Below are 7,545 nucleotides of genomic sequence, written 5' to 3'. Positions count from 1 at the left end.
GGGTCTGAACGAGAGCTATGAAATCGCACCCTTTTTATGAGGTGCTGTATCCTCCATTATTCCCATCACCTCAATTGCCACGTTGTTTCTTCTTTTTGCACATCCCTCCTCACCACTCACTCCCCTTAGATCTCTGTGTCATACCATTAAAATAATTTAACACATCAGGAGTCGTGTGTTTATGTGCGATCGGGTCCTGGTGATAAGATGTTTACCGTTAAGTACAGTCAAACCACACTGGTACGCCCAATCTCGTTCGATCTTGGAAGCTAAGCAGTGTTTGGGCCTGATCAGTACCAGGGAGGGGGACTGCCTGGGAATATCAGGTACTGTAAGGACTGACAAATAACGTCGAGCTAACCAGGGACCTAATCGTAACCAGGTGACTCCTGTAAGACTCACCATTTAGGTCAAAACACTGTAAACCCTTAAAATATCACTGGTGCACTGTTCTAATCGCTCACAGTGTATATATTATGTGTTCCAACCACATATGTTCCTCTCACCGCGAGACTGCAACTACCTGCAACCTTTTTCCACCCATTTAAATTTCTGACACCAGTTATCTTAATAGAGATGAGCTCCGGAAATTTTTCGGGTTTTGTGTTTTGGTTTTGGGTTCGGTTCCGCGGCCGTGTTTTGGGTTCGACCGCGTTTTGGCAAAACCTCACCGAATTTTTTTTGTCGGATTCGGGTGTGTTTTGGATTCGGGTGTTTTTTTCAAAAAACACTAAAAAACAGCTTAAATCATAGAATTTGGGGGTCATTTTGATCCCAAAGTATTATTAACCTCAAAAACCATAATTTACACTCATTTTCAGTCTATTCTGAATACCTCACACCTCACAATATTATTTTTAGTCCTAAAATTTGCACCTAGGTCGCTGGATGACTAAGCTAAGCGACCCTAGTGGCCGACACAAACACCGGGCCCATCTAGGAGTGTCACTGCAGTGTCACGCAGGATGTCCCTTCCAAAAAACCCTCCCCAAACAGCACATGACGCAAAGAAAAAAAGAGGCGCAATGAGGTAGCTGTGTGAGTAAGATAAGCGACCCTAGTGGCCGACACAAACACCGGGCCCATCTAGGAGTGTCACTGCAGTGTCACGCAGGATGTCCCTTCCAAAAACCCCTCCCCAAACAGCACATGACGCAAAGAAAAAAAGAGGCGCAATGAGGTAGCTGTGTGAGTAAGATAAGCGACCCTAGTGGCCGACACAAACACCGGGCCCATCTAGGAGTGTCACTGCAGTGTCACGCAGGATGTCCCTTCCAAAAAACCCTCCCCAAACAGCACATGACGCAAAGAAAAAAAGAGGCGCAATGAGGTAGCTGTGTGAGTAAGATAAGCGACCCTAGTGGCCGACACAAACACCGGGCCCATCTAGGAGTGGCACTGCAGTGTCACGCAGGATGTCCCTTCCAAAAAACCCTCCCCAAACAGCACATGACGCAAAGAAAAATTAAAGAAAAAAGAGGTGCAAGATGGAATTGTCCTTGGGCCCTCCCACCCACCCTTATGTTGTATAAACAGGACATGCACACTTTAACCAACCCATCATTTCAGTGACAGGGTCTGCCACACGACTGTGACTGAAATGACGGGTTGGTTTGGACCCCCACCAAAAAAGAAGCAATTAATCTCTCCTTGCACAAACTGGCTCTACAGAGGCAAGATGTCCACCTCATCATCATCCTCCGATATATCACCGTGTACATCCCCCTCCTCACAGATTATCAATTCGTCCCCACTGGAATCCACCATCTCAGCTCCCTGTGTACTTTGTGGAGGCAATTGCTGCTGGTCAATGTCTCCACGGAGGAATTGATTATAATTCATTTTAATGAACATCATCTTCTCCACATTTTCTGGATGTAACCTCGTACGCCGATTGCTGACAAGGTGAGCGGCGGCACTAAACACTCTTTCGGAGTACACACTTGTGGGAGGGCAACTTAGGTAGAATAAAGCCAGTTTGTGCAAGGGCCTCCAAATTGCCTCTTTTTCCTGCCAGTATAAGTACGGACTGTGTGACGTGCCTACTTGGATGCGGTCACTCATATAATCCTCCACCATTCTTTCAATGGTGAGAGAATCATATGCAGTGACAGTAGACGACATGTCCGTAATCGTTGTCAGGTCCTTCAGTCCGGACCAGATGTCAGCATCAGCAGTCGCTCCAGACTGCCCTGCATCACCGCCAGCGGGTGGGCTCGGAATTCTGAGCCTTTTCCTCGCACCCCCAGTTGCGGGAGAATGTGAAGGAGGAGATGTTGACAGGTCGCGTTCCGCTTGACTTGACAATTTTCTCACCAGCAGGTCTTTCAACCCCAGCAGACTTGTGTCTGCCGGAAAGAGAGATCCAAGGTAGGCTTTAAATCTAGGATCGAGCACGGTGGCCAAAATGTAGTGCTCTGATTTCAACAGATTGACCACCCGTGAATTCTTGTTAAGCGAATTAAGGGCTCCATCCACAAGTCCCACATGCTTAGCGGAATCGCTCCGTGTTAGCTCCTCCTTCAATGTCTCCAGCTTCTTCTGCAAAAGCCTGATGAGGGGAATGACCTGACTCAGGCTGGCAGTGTCTGAACTGACTTCACGTGTGGCAAGTTCAAAGGGCATCAGAACCTTGCACAACGTTGAAATCATTCTCCACTGCGCTTGAGACAGGTGCATTCCACCTCCTATATCGTGCTCAATTGTATAGGCTTGAATGGCCTTTTGCTGCTCCTCCAACCTCTGAAGCATATAGAGGGTTGAATTCCACCTCGTTACCACTTCTTGCTTCAGATGATGGCAGGGCAGGTTCAGTAGTTTTTGGTGGTGCTCCAGTCTTCTGTACGTGGTGCCTGTACGCCGAAAGTGTCCCGCAATTCTTCTGGCCACCGACAGCATCTCTTGCACGCCCCTGTCGTTTTTTAAAAAATTCTGCACCACCAAATTCAAGGTATGTGCAAAACATGGGACGTGCTGGAATTTGCCCATATTTAATGCACACACAATATTGCTGGCGTTGTCCGATGCCACAAATCCACAGGAGAGTCCAATTGGGGTAAGCCATTCCGCGATGATCTTCCTCAGTTGCCGTAAGAGGTTTTCAGCTGTGTGCGTATTCTGGAAAGCGGTGATACAAAGCGTAGCCTGCCTAGGAAAGAGTTGGCGTTTGCGAGATGCTGCTACTGGTGCCGCCGCTGCTGTTCTTGCGGCGGGAGTCCATACATCTACCCAGTGGGCTGTCACAGTCATATAGTCCTGACCCTGCCCTGCTCCACTTGTCCACATGTCCGTGGTTAAGTGGACATTGGGTACAGCTGCATTTTTTAGGACACTGGTGAGTCTTTTTCTGAGGTCTGTGTACATTTTCGGTATCGCCTGCCTAGAGAAGTGGAACCTAGATGGTATTTGGTAACGGGGGCACACTACCTCAAGAAATTGTGTAGTTCCCTGTGAACTAACGGCGGATACCGGACGCACGTCTAACACCAACATAGTTGTCAAGGCCTCAGTTATCCGCTTTGCAGCAGGATGACTGCTGTGATATTTCATCTTCCTCGCAAAGGACTGTTGGACAGTCAATTGCTTACTGGAAGTAGTACAAGTGGTCTTCCGACTTCCCCTCTGGGATGACCATCGACTCCCAGCAGCAACAACAGCAGCGCCAGCAGCAGTAGGCGTTACACGCAAGGATGCATCGGAGGAATCCCAGGCAGGAGAGGAATCGTCAGAATTGCCAGTGACATGGCCTGCAGGACTATTGGCATTCCTGGGGAAGGAGGAAATTGACACTGAGGGAGTTGGTGGGGTGGTTTGCGTGAGCTTGGTTACAAGAGGAAGGGATTTACTGGTCAGTGGACTGCTTCCGCTGTCACCCAAAGTTTTTGAACTTGTCACTTACTTATTATGAATGTGCTGCAGGTGACGTATAAGGGAGGATGTTCCGAGGTGGTTAACGTCCTTACCCCTACTTATTACAGCTTGACAAAGGCAACACACGGCTTGACACCTGTTGTCCGCTTTTCTGTTGAAATACCTCCACACTGAAGAGCTGATTTTTTTGGTATTTTCACCAGGCATGTCAACGGCCATATTCCTCCCACGGACAACAGGTGTCTCCCCGGGTGCCTGACTTAAACAAACCACCTCACCATCAGAATCCTCCTGGTCAATTTCCTCCCCAGCGCCAGCAACACCCATATCCTCCTCATCCTGGTGTACTTCAACACTGACATCTTCAATCTGACTATCAGGAACTGGACTGCGGGTGCTCCTTCCAGCACTTGCAGGGGGCGTGCAAATGGTGGAAGGCGCATGCTCTTCACGTCCAGTGTTGGGAAGGTCAGGCATCGCAACCGACACAATTGGACTCTCCTTGTGGATTTGGGATTTCGAAGAACGCACAGTTCTTTGCGGTGCTTTTGCCAGCTTGAGTCTTTTCAGTTTTCTAGCGAGAGGCTGAGTGCTTCCATCCTCATGTGAAGCTGAACCACTAGCCATGAACATAGGCCAGGGCCTCAGCCGTTCCTTGCCACTCCGTGTGGTAAATGGCATATTGGCAAGTTTGCGCTTCTCCTCCGACAATTTTATTTTAGGTTTTGGAGTCCTTTTTTTACTGATATTTGGTGTTTTGGATTTGACATGCTCTGTACTATGACATTGGGCATCGGCCTTGGCAGACGACGTTGCTGGCATTTCATCGTCTCGGCCATGACTAGTGGCAGCAGCTTCAGCACGAGGTGGAAGTGGATCTTGATTTTTCCCTAATTTTGGAACCTCAACATTTTTGTTCTCCATATTTTAATAGGCACAACTAAAAGGCACCTCAGGTAAACAATGGAGATGGATGGACACTAGTATACTTATGGATGGACTGCCGAGTGCCGACACAGAGGTAGCTACAGCCGTGGACTACCGTACTGTGTCTGCTGCTAATATAGACTGGATGATAATGAGATGAAATCAATATATATATATGTATGTATATATAATATCACTAGTACTGCAGCCGGACAGGTAGATAATATATTTATTAGGTAATGATGACTGATGACGGACCTGCTGGACACTGTCAGCTCAGCAGCACCGCAGACTGCTACAGTAAGCTACTATACTATAGTAGTATGTACAAAGAAGAAAGAAAAAAAAAAAACCACGGGTAGGTGGTATACAATTATGGATGGACTGCCGAGTGCCGACACAGAGGTAGCTACAGCCGTGGACTAACGTACTGTGTCTGCTGCTAATATAGACTGGATGATTGATAATGAGATGAAATCAATATATATATGTATGTATATATAATATCACTAGTACTGCAGCCGGACAGGTAGATAATATATTTATTAGGTAATGATGACGACGGACCTGCTGGACACTGTCAGCTCAGCAGCACCGCAGACTGCTACAGTAAGCTACTATACTATAGTAGTATGTACAAAGAAGAAAAAAAAAAAAAAACAACGGGTAGGTGGTATACAATTATGGATGGACTGCTGAGTGCCGACACAGAGGTAGCTACAGCCGTGGACTAACGTACTGTGTCTGCTGCTAATATAGACTGGATGATTGATAATGAGATGAAATCAATATATATATGTATGTATATATAATATCACTAGTACTGCAGCCGGACAGGTAGATAATATATTTATTAGGTAATGATGACTGATGACGGACCTGCTGGACACTGTCAGCTCAGCAGCACCGCAGACTGCTACAGTAAGCTACTATACTCTATAGTAGTATGTACAAAGAAGAAAGAAAAAAAAAAACCACGGGTAGGTGGTATACAATTATGGATGGACTGCCGAGTGCCGACACAGAGGTAGCTACAGCCGTGGACTAACGTACTGTGTCTGCTGCTAATATAGACTGGATGATTGATAATGAGATGAAATCAATATATATATGTATGTATATATAATATCACTAGTACTGCAGCCGGACAGGTAGATAATATATTTATTAGGTAATGATGACTGATGACGGACCTGCTGGACACTGTCAGCTCAGCAGCACCGCAGACTGCTACAGTAAGCTACTATACTATAGTAGTATGTACAAAGAAGAAAGAAAAAAAAAAAACACGGGTAGGTGGTATACAATTATGGATGGACTGCCGAGTGCCGACACAGAGGTAGCTACAGCCGTGGACTAACGTACTGTGTCTGCTGCTAATATAGACTGGATGATTGATAATGAGATGAAATCAATATATATATGTATGTATATATAATATCACTAGTACTGCAGCCGGACAGGTAGATAATATATTTATTAGGTAATGATGACTGATGACGGACCTGCTGGACACTGTCAGCTCAGCAGCACCGCAGACTGCTACAGTAAGCTACTATACTCTATAGTAGTATGTACAAAGAAGAAAGAAAAAAAAAACCACGGGTAGGTGGTATACAATTATGGATGGACTGCCGAGTGCCGACACAGAGGTAGCTACAGCCGTGGACTAACGTACTGTGTCTGCTGCTAATATAGACTGGATGATTGATAATGAGATGAAATCAATATATATATGTATGTATATATAATATCACTAGTACTGCAGCCGGACAGGTAGATAATATATTTATTAGGTAATGATGACTGATGACGGACCTGCTGGACACTGTCAGCTCAGCAGCACCGCAGACTGCTACAGTAAGCTACTATACTCTATAGTCGTATGTACAAAGAAGAAAGAAAAAAAAAACCACGGGTAGGTGGTATACAATTATGGATGGACTGCCGAGTGCCGACACAGAGGTAGCTACAGCCGTGGACTAACGTACTGTGTCTGCTGCTAATATAGACTGGATGATTGATAATGAGATGAAATCAATATATATATATGTATGTATATATAATATCACTAGTACTGCAGCCGGACAGGTAGATAATATATTTATTAGGTAATGATGACTGATGACGGACCTGCTGGACACTGTCAGCTCAGCAGCACCGCAGACTGCTACAGTAAGCTACTATACTCTATAGTAGTATGTACAAAGAAGAAAGAAAAAAAAAACCACGGGTAGGTGGTATACAATTATGGATGGACTGCCGAGTGCCGACACAGAGGTAGCTACAGCCGTGGACTAACGTACTGTGTCTGCTGCTAATATAGACTGGATGATTGATAATGAGATGAAATCAATATATATATGTATGTATATATAATATCACTAGTACTGCAGCCGGACAGGTAGATAATATATTTATTAGGTAATGATGACTGATGACGGACCTGCTGGACACTGTCAGCTCAGCAGCACCGCAGACTGCTACAGTAAGCTACTATACTCTATAGTAGTATGTACAAAGAAGAAAGAAAAAAAAAAAAACACGGGTAGGTGGTATACAATTATGGATGGACTGCCGAGTGCCGACACAGAGGTAGCTACAGCCGTGGACTAACGTACTGTGTCTGCTGCTAATATAGAGTCTAGACTGGATGATAAATTATTGATAATGAGATGAAATCAATATAATATCACTAGTACTGCAGCCGGACAGGTACTATATATATTTATTATGTAATGACTGATG

The 7,545-nt window shown here is 45.4% G+C and overlaps 1 pseudogene; it reads left to right on the top strand.

Moving 5' to 3' along the window:
* The first annotated feature begins 219 nt into the window (after positions 1-219).
* LOC134964736 (5S ribosomal RNA) lies at positions 220-338 on the top strand (annotated as a pseudogene).
* The last annotated feature ends 7,207 nt before the right edge of the window (positions 339-7,545 follow it).

This window comes from Pseudophryne corroboree, chromosome 9 (assembly GCF_028390025.1).
Source record: "Pseudophryne corroboree isolate aPseCor3 chromosome 9, aPseCor3.hap2, whole genome shotgun sequence".
In the NCBI taxonomy this organism is placed as follows: domain Eukaryota; kingdom Metazoa; phylum Chordata; class Amphibia; order Anura; family Myobatrachidae; genus Pseudophryne; species Pseudophryne corroboree.
Note: the sequence above shows the minus strand (reverse complement) of the source record. Positions and strands in the feature narration are given on the sequence as shown.